Source organism: Ostrea edulis, chromosome 8 (assembly GCF_947568905.1).
Source record: "Ostrea edulis chromosome 8, xbOstEdul1.1, whole genome shotgun sequence".
Classification (NCBI taxonomy): domain Eukaryota; kingdom Metazoa; phylum Mollusca; class Bivalvia; order Ostreida; family Ostreidae; genus Ostrea; species Ostrea edulis.
In genome coordinates, this window is record NC_079171.1 from 76,796,267 (window position 1) to 76,807,939 (window position 11,673).

General features: G+C 32.6%; 1 long non-coding RNA gene across 1 annotated transcript; it reads left to right on the forward strand.

Moving 5' to 3' along the window:
- The first annotated feature begins 4,657 nt into the window (after nt 1–4,657).
- On the forward strand, nt 4,658–5,227 carry LOC130049399 (uncharacterized). The gene is made up of 2 exons (XR_008797874.1): nt 4,658–4,730; nt 5,104–5,227. It is a non-coding gene; the product is annotated as an uncharacterized LOC130049399 (long non-coding RNA).
- Nucleotides 5,228–11,673: the final 6,446 nt, after the last annotated feature.

Here is an 11,673-nt window from a genome sequence, read left to right on the forward strand (position 1 = left end):
GTATTTTCATTCGGTAAAGTTTCCGCACATCTGTGAAACCAGGGTTATTAGAATATATAAAAATATTGGAAATAAATTAATGAGGTATATTGAAAAACTTGTCCGAAATGGACCGATATCGACAAAAATACTACTCTAAAACTGGTGGAATAGACTCGTTGAACTGTTTCGATTTCCTCAAATACTTTGAGTATTTTCATTCGGTAAAGTTTCCGCAAATCTGTAAAACAAGGGTCAATTGCATATATAACATTATTGGAAATAAATTAATGAGGTATATTGAAAAACCTGGACGAAATAGACCAATCTCGACAAAAAAACTACTCTAAAACTGATGGAATAGACTCGTTGAACTGGCACTATCTCCTCAAATACTTTGAGTATTTTCATTCAGTAAAGTTTCCGCACATCTATGAAACAAGGGCTATTAGTATATATAAAAATATTGGAAATAAATTAATGACGTATATTGAAAAACCTGGCCGGAACTGACCGATTTCGACAAAAATACTACTCTAAAACTGGTGAAATAGACTCGTTGAACTGGCACTATCTGTTAAAATACTTTGAGTATTTTCATTCGGTAAAGTTTCCGCAAATATGTAAAACCATTGCGATTAGAATATATAAAAAGATAGGAAATAAATTAATGATGTATATTGAAAAACCTGGCGGAAATGGACCAATCTCGACAAAAATACTACTCTAAAACTGATGGAATAGACTCGTTGACCTGACACTATCTCCTCAAATACTTTGAGTATTTTCATTCAGTAAAGATTGAGCACATATGTGAAACCAGGGCCAATTGAATATATAAAAATATTGGAAAAGAATTGATTAGGTATATTGAAAAACCTGGCCGGAATGGACCGAGCTCGCCAAAAAACTACTCTAAAACTGATGAAATAGACTCGTTGAACTGGCACCATCTCCTAAAATAATTTCTGTATTTTCATTCGATAAAGTTTCCGCAAACCTGGGAAACCAGGGATATTAGAATATATAAAAAGATTGGAAATAAATTAATGAGATATATTGAAAAACCTGGCCGAAATGGACCAATCTCGACAAAAAAACTACTCTAAAACTGATGGAATAGACTCCTTGAAGTGGCACTATCTGTTAAAATACTTTGAGTATTTTCATTCGGTAAAGTTTCCGCAAATCTGTAGAACCATTGCGATTAGAATATATAAAAAGATAGGAAATAAATTAATGAGGTATATTGAAAAACCTGACGGAAATGGACCGATCTCGACAAAAATACTACTCTAAAACTGATGGAATAGACTCGTTGAACTGGCACTATCTCCTAAAATAATTTTGAGTATTTTCATTCGGTAAAGTTTCCGCACATCTGTCAAACCAGGGCTATTAGAATATATAAAAATATTGGAAATAAATTAATGAGGTATATTGAAAAACTTGGCCGAAATGAACCGATCTCGAAAAAAACACTACCCTAAAACTGATGATATAGACTTGTTAAACTGGCACTATCTCCTAAAATACTTTGAGTATTTTCATTCGGTAATATTTCCGCACATCTGTCAAACCAGGGCTATTAGAATATATAAAAATATTGGAAATAAATTAATGAGGTATATTGAAAAACTTGGCCGGAATGGACCGATCTCGACAAAAATACTACTCTAAAACTGGTGGAATAGACTCGTTGTGCTCTCTCGATTTCCTCAAATACTTTGAGTATTTTCATTCGGTAAAGTATCCATACATTTATGAAACCTGGACTATTAGAATATATAAAAATATTGGAAATAAATTAATGAGGTATATTGAAAAACCTAACCGGAATGGACCAAGCTCGACAAAAATACTGTTCTAAAACTGATGGAATAGACTTGTTGAACTGGCATTATCTCCTAAAATACTTTGATTTTTTTCATTCGGTAATAATTCTGCACATCTGTGAAACCAGAGCTATTAGAATATATCAAAATATTGAAAATGAATTAATGAGGTATATTGAAAAACCTAGCGGAAATGGACAAATCTCGACAAAAATACTACTCTAAAAGTGATGGAATAGACTCGTTGAACTGGCACTATCGCTTACAACACTTTGAGTATTTTCATTCGGTAAAGTTTCCTAACATTTGTAAAACCAGGGCCAATTGAATATATAAAAATATTGGAAATAAATTAATCAGATATATTAAAAAACTTGGCCGAAATGAACCGATCTCGACAAAAATACTACTCTAAAACTGATGGAATACACTCGTTGAACTGTCACCATCTCCTAAAATAATTTTGAGTATTTTCATTCGATAAAGTTTCCGCAAATCTGTACAACGAGGGCTATTAGAATATATAAAAATATTGGAAATAAATTAATGAGGTATATTGAAAAACTTGGCCGAAATGGACCGATCTCGACAAAAATACTACTCTAAAACTGATGGAATAGACTCGTTGAACTGGCACTATCTGCTAAAATACTTTGAGTATTTTCATTCGGTAAAGTGTTCGCATATCTGTGAAACCAGGGCTACTAAAATGTATAAAAATAGTGGAAAGAAATTAATGGGATATATTGAAAAACCTGGCCGGAATGGACCGAGCTCGACAAAAATACTTTTCTAAAACTGATGGAATAGAATCGTTGAACTGGCACTATCTCCTAAAATACTTTGAGTATTTTCATTCGGTAAAGTTTCCGCACATCTATGAAAAGAGGGCTATTAGAATTTATAAAAATATTGGAAAAACATTAAAGAGGTATATTGAAAAACTTGGCGGAAATGGACCGATCTCGACAAAAATACTACTCTAAAACTGATGGAATAGAATCGTTGAACTGGTACTATCTCCTAAAATACTTTGAGTATTTTTATTCGGTAAAGTTTCCGCACATCTATGAAAAGAGGGCTATTAGAATATATAAAAAAAAATGGAAAAAAATTAAAGAGGTTTGTTGAAAAACCTGGCGGAAATGGGGCAATCTCGACAAAAATACTACTCTACAACTGATGGAATAGACTCGTTGAACTGTCATTATCGCCTACAACACTTTGAGTATTTTCATTCGGTAAAGTTTCCGCACATCTGGGAAACCAGGGCGATTAGAATATATAAAAATATTGGAAATAAATTAATGAGATATATTCAAAATCCTAGATGGAATGGAGCAATCTGGATAAAAATACTACTCTAAAAGTGATGAAATAGACTCGTTGAATTAGCTCTATCTGCTAAAATACTTTGAGCATTTTCATTCGGTATAGTTTCCGTACATCTATGAAACCAGGCCTATTAGAATATATAAAAAGATTGGAAGGAAATGAACGAGGTATATTGCAAAACCTGGCCGGAATGGACCAAGCTCGACAAAAATACTACTCTAAAAGTGATGGAATAGACTCGTTGAAGTGGCACTATCTCCTCAAAAACTTTGAATATTTTCATTCAGTAAAGATGTTGCACATATGTGAAACCAGGGCCAATTGAATATATAAAAATATAGAAAATAAATTGATGAGGTATATTGAAAAACCTGGAAGTAATGGACAGCACTCGACAAAAAAACTACTCTAAAACTGATGAAATAGAGTCGTTGAACTGGCACTATCTCCCCAAATAATTTCAGTATTTTCATTCGATAAAGTTTCAGCACATCTGGGAAACCAGGGATATTAGAATATATAAAAAGATTGGAAATAAATTAATGAGGTGTATTGAAAATCCTGGCCGAAATGGACCGATCTCGACAAAAATACTACTCTAAAACTGACGGAATAGACTCGTTGAACTGGCACTATCTCATAAAATATTTTTAGTATTTTCATTCGGTAAAGTATCCACACATTTATGAAACCCGGGCTATTAGAATAAATAAAAATATTGGAAATAAATTAATGAGGTATATTGAAAAACCTAACCGGAATGGACCAAGCTCGACAAAAATACTGCTCTAAAACTGATGGAATAGACTTGTTAAACTGGCATTATCTCCTAAAATACTTTGATTTTTTTCATTCGGTAATGATTCTGCACATCTCTGAAACTAGGCCTATTAGAATATATCAAAATATTGGAAATAAATTAATGAGGTATATTGAAAAACCTAGCGGAAATGGACCAATCTCGACAAAAATACTACTCTAAAAGTGATGAAATAGACTCGTTGAACTGGCACTATCTGCTAAAATACTTTGACTATTTTCATTCGGTAAAGTTTCCGCGCATCTGTGAAACAAGGGCTAACAGAATATATAAAAATATTGGAAATAAATTAATCAGATATATTAAAAAAAACTTGGCCGAAATGAGCCGATCTCGACAAAAATACTACTCTAAAACTGATGGAATAGACTCGTTGAACTGGCACGGTCTCCTCAAATACTTTGAGTATTTTCATTCGGTAAAGTTTCCGTACATCTGTAAAACCAGGGCCAATTGAATATATAAAAATATTGGAAATAAATTAATGAGGTATATTGAAAAACTTGGCCGAAATGGACCGATCTCGACAAAAACACTACTCTAAAACTAATGATGTAGACTTGTTCAACTGGTAGTATTATTCTGTCTGTTGTTTGCTAATTTCCATGTCAAGAATATTATTGTTTTACATTTACGTCAATTAGAGTTGAATTGAATATGAATGTTTATACGTACGACTTATCTTGGTATGTTTGTGCCGCCATACTGTCAGGCAAAAGTTCTCGGAAACTAAACCGGTCTGAACGTTTGTAATCCACGGTGTAAGTAGTTATGATCATTTTACACTTGATTATTCTATTAATTACATTGTCAATTACCTGTATCTATACTGTCAGCTATGCTCATGAATGCAATTGTGCATAATCTGAGTTTATATTTTTGCCATGTGCTTAAAGTATGGTGCGCTGTTCATGTCATCTTCTGTAGCCGATGATTATTAACTGTAATTGTCTTGATATATGAATTTAGTGAATTGAATTGGTAATTCATGTTGATGAGCCATTTGATTAGTGATGTGGAAATGGGATTTGTTGTATGTCAAGTTTTGTAGTACACGGATTCAGGTTTGAGAAATTTTTGTATGGAAAGCAGTATTTGTCAAAAACTTAATTTTTTTTTTTTTATTCATTGTAGCTTTTTACCACATTTACGCTGACAAACTGTGTATGGCTCCACACAACGGTGAACGAGCACCACGTGTAATTGTGTGCATATGTCACATTGATGGTTAACTGTCTGTTAAAATAAACTTTCAAACGCTGATCTGAGAGTCCTTATTGAGGCAGAATAACTATCTCCTAAAATAATTTTGAGTATTTTCATTCGGTAAAGTTTCCGCAAATCTGTAAAACCAGTGCTATTAGAATATATAAAAAGATTGGAAATGAATTAATGAGATATGTTGAAAACCTGGCCGGAATGGACAAATCTCGACAAAAATACTACTCTAAAAGTGATGAAATAGACTCGTTGAACTGGCACTATCTGCTAAAATACTTTCAATATTTTCATTCGGTAAAGCTTTCGCATATCTCCAAAACCAGGGCAATTAAAATATATAAAAATATTGGAAATAAATTAATGAGGTATATTGAAAAACTTGGCCGAAATGGAACGATCTCGACAAAAACACTACTCTAAAACTGATGGAATAGACTCGTTGAAGTGGCACTATCTCCTAAAATACTTTGAGTATTTTCATTCAGTAAAGTTTCCGCACATCTATGAAACAAGGGCTATTAGAATATATAAAAATATAGGAAATAAATTAACAACGTATATTGTAAAACCTGGCCGGAACTGACCGATCTCAATAAAAATACTACTCTAAAACTGATGAAATAGACTCGTTGAACTGTCCCTATCTGCTGAAATACTTTCAATATTTTCATTCGGGAAAGTTTCCACACATCTATGAAACCAGGGCTATTAGAATATATAAAAATATTGGAAATAAATTAATGACGTATATTGAAAAATCTGGCAGGAACTGACCGATTTCGACAAAAATACTACTCTAAAACTCATGAAATAGACTCGTTGAATTGGCACTATCTCCTAAAATACTTTGAGTATTTTTAATTCCGTAAAGTTTCCGCACATCTGTAAAACCAGGGTTATTAGAATATATAAAAATATTGGAAATAAATTAATGAGGTATATTGAAAAACTTCGCCGAATTGGACCGATCTCGAAAAAAACTCTACTCTAACACTGATGATATAGACTTGTTCAACTGGCACTATCTCCTAAAATGATTTTGAGTATTTTCATTCGGTAAAGTTTCCGCAAATCTGTACAACAAGGGCTATTAGAATATATAAAAATATTGGAAATAAATTAATGAGGTATATTGAAAAACCTGGCGGAAATGGAGCAATCTCGACAAAAATACTACTCTAAAACTGATGGAATAGACTCGTTGAACTGGCACTATCTGCTAAAATACTTTGAGTATTTTCATTCGGTAAAGTTTCCGCACATCTGTCAAACCAGGGCTATTAGAATATATAAAAATATTGGAAATAAATTAATGAGGTATAGTGAAAACCTTGGCCGAGATGGACCGATCTCGACAAAAAAACTACTCTAAAACTGATGGAATAGACTCGTTGAAGTGGCACTATCTCCTAAAATCCTTTGAGTATTTTCATTCAGTAAAGTTTCCGCACATCTATGAAACAAGGGCTATTAGAATATATAAAAATATTAGAAATAAATTAATGACGTCTATTGAAAAACCTGGCCGGAACTGACCGATCTCAATAAAAATACTACTCTAAAACTGATGAAATAGACTCGTTGAACTGTCCCTATCTGCTGAAATACTTTGAATATTTTCATTTGGTAAAGTTTCCGCACATCTATGAAACCAGGGCGATTAGAATATATAAAAATATTGGAAATAAATTAATGACGTATATTGAAAAATCTGGCAGGAACTGACCGATTTCGACAAAAATACTACTCTAAAACTCATGAAATAGACTCGTTGAACTGGCACTATCTCCTAAAATACTTTGAGTATTTTCCTTCGGTAAAATTTCCGCACATCTGGGAAACCAGGGCTATTGGAATATATAAAAAGATTGGAAATAAATTAATGGGATATGTTGAAAAACCTGGCCGGAATGGACCAATCTCGACAAAAATACTACTCTAAAAGTGATGAAATAGACTCGTTGAACTGCCACTATCTGCTACAATACTTTGAGCATTTTTAATTCGGTAAAGTTTCCGCACATCTGTAAAACCAGGGCTATTAGAATATATAAAAATATTGGAAATAAATTAATGAGGTATATTGAAAAACTTCGCCGAAATGGACCGATCTCGAAAAAAAACTTTCCTCTAAAACTGATGAAATAGACTCGTTGAACTGGCACTATCTCCTAAAATAATTTTGAGTATTTTCATTCGGTAAAGTTTCTGCAAATCTGTAAAGCCAGGGCTATTAGAATATATAAAAATATTGGAAATAAATTAATGAGGTATATGAAAAACTTGGCCGAAATGAGCCGATCTCGACAAAAATACTACTCTAAAACTGATGATATAGACTTATTCAACTGGCACTATCTCCTAAAATACTTTGAGTATTTTCATTCAGTAAAGTTTCCGCACATCTGTGAAAACAGGGCCAATAGAATATATAAGAATATTGGAAATGAATTAATGAGGTATATTGAAAAACTTGGCCGGAGTGGACCAATCTCGACAAAAAAACTACTCTAAAACTGCTGGAATAGACTCGTTGAAGTTGCACTATCTCCTAAAATACTTTGAGTATTTTCATTCAATAAAGTTTCCGCACATCTATGAAACAAGGGCTATTAGAATATATAAAAATATTGGAAATAAATTAATGACGTCTATTGAAAAACCTGGCCGGAACTGACCGATCTCGATAAAAATACTACTTTAAAACTGATGAAATAGACTCCTTGAACTGTCCCTATCTGCTGAAATACTTTCAATATTTTCATTTGGTAAAGTTTCCGCACATCTATGAAATCAGGGCTATTAGAATATATAAAATTATTGGAAATAAATTAATGACGTATATTGAAAAACCTGGCCGGACTGACCGATTTTGACAAAAATACTACTCTAAAACTGATGAAATAGACTCGTTGAACTAGCACTATCTCCTGAAATACTCTGAGTATTTTCATTCGGTAAAGTTTCCGCGCATCTGCGAAACAAGGACAATTAGAATATATAAAAATATTGGAAATAAATTAATGAGGTATAGTGAAAACCTTGGCCGAGATTGACCGATCTCGACAAAAAAACTACTCTAAAACTGATGGAATAGACTCGTTGAAGTGGCACTATCTCCTAAAATCCTTTGAGTATTTTCATTCAGTAAAGTTTCCGCACATCTATAAAACAAGGGCTATTAGAATATATAAAAATATTAGATATAAATTAATGACGTCTATTGAAAAACCTGGCCGGAACTGACCGATCTCGATAAAAATACTACTCTAAAACTGATGAAATAGACTCGTTGAACTGTCCCTATCTGCTGAAATACTTTGAATATTTTCATTCGGTAAAGTTTCCGCACATCTATGAAATCAGGGCTATTAGAATATATAAAATTATTGGAAATAAATTAATGACGTATATTGAAAAACCTGGCCGGACTGACCGATTTCGACAAAAATACTACTCTAAAACTGATGAAATAGACTCGTTGAACTAGCACTATCTCCTGAAATACTCTGAGTATTTTCATTCGGTAAAGTTTCCGCGCATCTGCGAAACAAGGGCAATTAGAATATATAAAAATATTGGAAATAAATTAATGAGGTATATTGAAAAACCTGGCCGAAATGGACCGATCTCGACAAAAACACTACTCTAAAACTGATGATATAGACTTGTTCAACTGGCACTATCTCCTAAAATAATTTTGAGGATTTTCATTCGGTAAAGTTTCCGCAAATCTGTAAAACCAGAGCGATTAGAATATATAAGAAGATTGGAAATAAATTAATTAGGTATATTGAAAAACCTGGCCGAGATGGACCGATCTTGACAAAAATACTACTCTAAAACTGATGGAATAGACTCGTTGAACTGGCACTATCTCCTAAAATAATTTTGAGTATTTTCATTCGGTAAAGTTTCCGCAAATCTGTAAAACTAGGGCTATTAGAATATATAAAAATATTGGAAATAAATTAATGAGGTATATTGAAAAACCTGGCCGGAAATGGACCAATCTCGAAAAAAATACTACTCTAAAACTGATGAAATAGACTCGTTGAACTGTTCCTATCTGCTGAAAGACTTTGAGTATTTTCATTCAGTAAAGTTTCCGCACATCTATGAATCCAGGGCTATTAGAATATATAAAAATATTGGAAATAAATTAATGACGTATATTGAAAAACCTGGCCGGAACTGACCGATTTCGACAAAAATACTACTCTAAAACTGATGGAATAGACTCGTTGAACTGGCACTATCTCCTAAAATGCTTTGAGTATTTTCATTCGGTAAAGTGTCCGCACATCTGTGAAACCAGGGCTTTTAGGATATATACAAATAGTGGAAATAAATTAATGAGATATATTGAAAAACCTGGACGGAATGGACCGAGCTCGTCAAAAAAACTTTTCTAAAACTGATGGAATAAACTCGTTGAACTGGCACTATCTCCTAAAATACTTTGAGTATTTTCATTCGGTAAAGTGTCCGGACATCTGCAAAACCATGGCTATTAGGATATATAAAAATATTGGAAATAAATTAATGAGGTATATTGAAAAACCTGGGCGGAATGGACCGATCTCGACAAAAATACTACTCGAAAACTGATGGAATAGACTCGTTGAACTGGCACAATCTCCTCAAATACTTTGAGGATTTTCATTCGGTAAAGTTTCTGCACATCTGTGAAACCAGGGCTACTAATATATATAAAAATATTGGAAATAAATTAATGCACCGTCTACTACGTGTTTACATATGGCTTTTGTACATTTGTAGCTCACAAGAAAGTGTACATTTTCTTCATTATCTTCTCTCTATATATACTCCTGTGGCATAATCATGTTATTGTCTCCGCGCGGGACGAATTAGTTTAGCAGATCTTAAATATACAGTTTATTCCGTAATTATAACCCACCACCACCCACAAGGTTCTTTTAATTTATACTTCTTTCACCTGTGTTATATGCAAATGTTTGAAAATTTGCATATTCCTATAGTAATTTAACGGAATAAACCAAATTTAAAGAGCAAAGAACTCTTACTAAAGGAAAAATAAATCTTACACTTTATTCTAAAGATACTTTTCTTCTTGCTTATAACGGAATAAAAGGTACTTTCCTGGAAGCCAAATTCTAGTTTGTAAGTATACATTTATTCCGTTACAAGTTGAGTTTCGGAGAGAGATGTGTTGCAAATCTGAAAATATTTCAGTAATTTGATACTTCATATTAAATCGTCATTAATTTTCATCATTCTTGCTTTTGACAAACTCTACATTTCTGTATATTCGTCTTCCAGCAACAGAAAAGAATTCAGTCATAAATGTATCCTTACAAACTAGAATTTGGCTTGCAGGGAAGTACCTTTTATTCCATTATAGGCAAGAAGAAAAGATTTGAAATTAATGAGGTATATTGAAAAACCTGGCCGGAATGGACCAATCTCGACAAAAATACTACTCTAAAAGTGATGGAATAGACTCGTTGAACTGGCACTATCTCCTAAAATACTTTGAGTATTTTCCTTCGGTAATGTTTCCTCACATCTGTGAAACCAGGGCTATTAGGATATATAAAAATATTGGAAATAAATTAATAAGCATTAAAATGCATATATTTAAAAAAAAGAAGTAATTTATTAAAGGAAAACGTATATTTAATCAGATCAAATCTTAAAATATCATATTTTAACAATATGCTTTAGTGTAGATAGAATTATTGCCCATCAGGTCAATTAATTACTCAATGGTATAATAAGACCTAACTGTGCAAATATCAATTATGATGATCTTTTTTTCTAAGCATCAGCCTGAGGACCAATGGAGGTTAGATAGGACCAGTGCAGGTTGAAGTGGGTTTCGAGTCAACAAGTTTAACAGCAAGAGATGTACTATATTTTCTTTAGATAAACATCAGGCAGCATTTGTAAAGACAATTCTGAGTATATCAGCTATTCATCTTTTTTACTATATCTAAATATATTTATCTATATCTTGAACAGGTACTCCATTTACAGTGATGATGACATATCCCCATGACCCCCACAACTCCACAAATTTAAAAAATGCTTGATCAAGTTCCGAAGATTAAAGAACTACTGCAAAATTTGGGACTTGGATGAAAAACATTAATTGACTTATGAGCTCAGAGCAGTGGATGTTGTACAACATACTTTAAACTAAATTGCGAATTTAAGGGAAAGCAAGTACATGTATTCGTGTATTACATCTATGCAATATTATTGTCTTTCAAAAGGCCTTTTGAAAGACAATAATATTGCATAGATGTAAAGGAAATTTCACTGTTGAATATTCTTTCTCAGATATATTAGTAAAAAAATGTGCACACGATACTGATAGAATACCAATTTTATAACTTCAATTAATTTGTTCGAATCTTCCTTGTAATTCAGACTTAGTTGAAACATACATCATTGATACATTAATGTACATCAACTTTTTAGAAAAGTTTCATAATG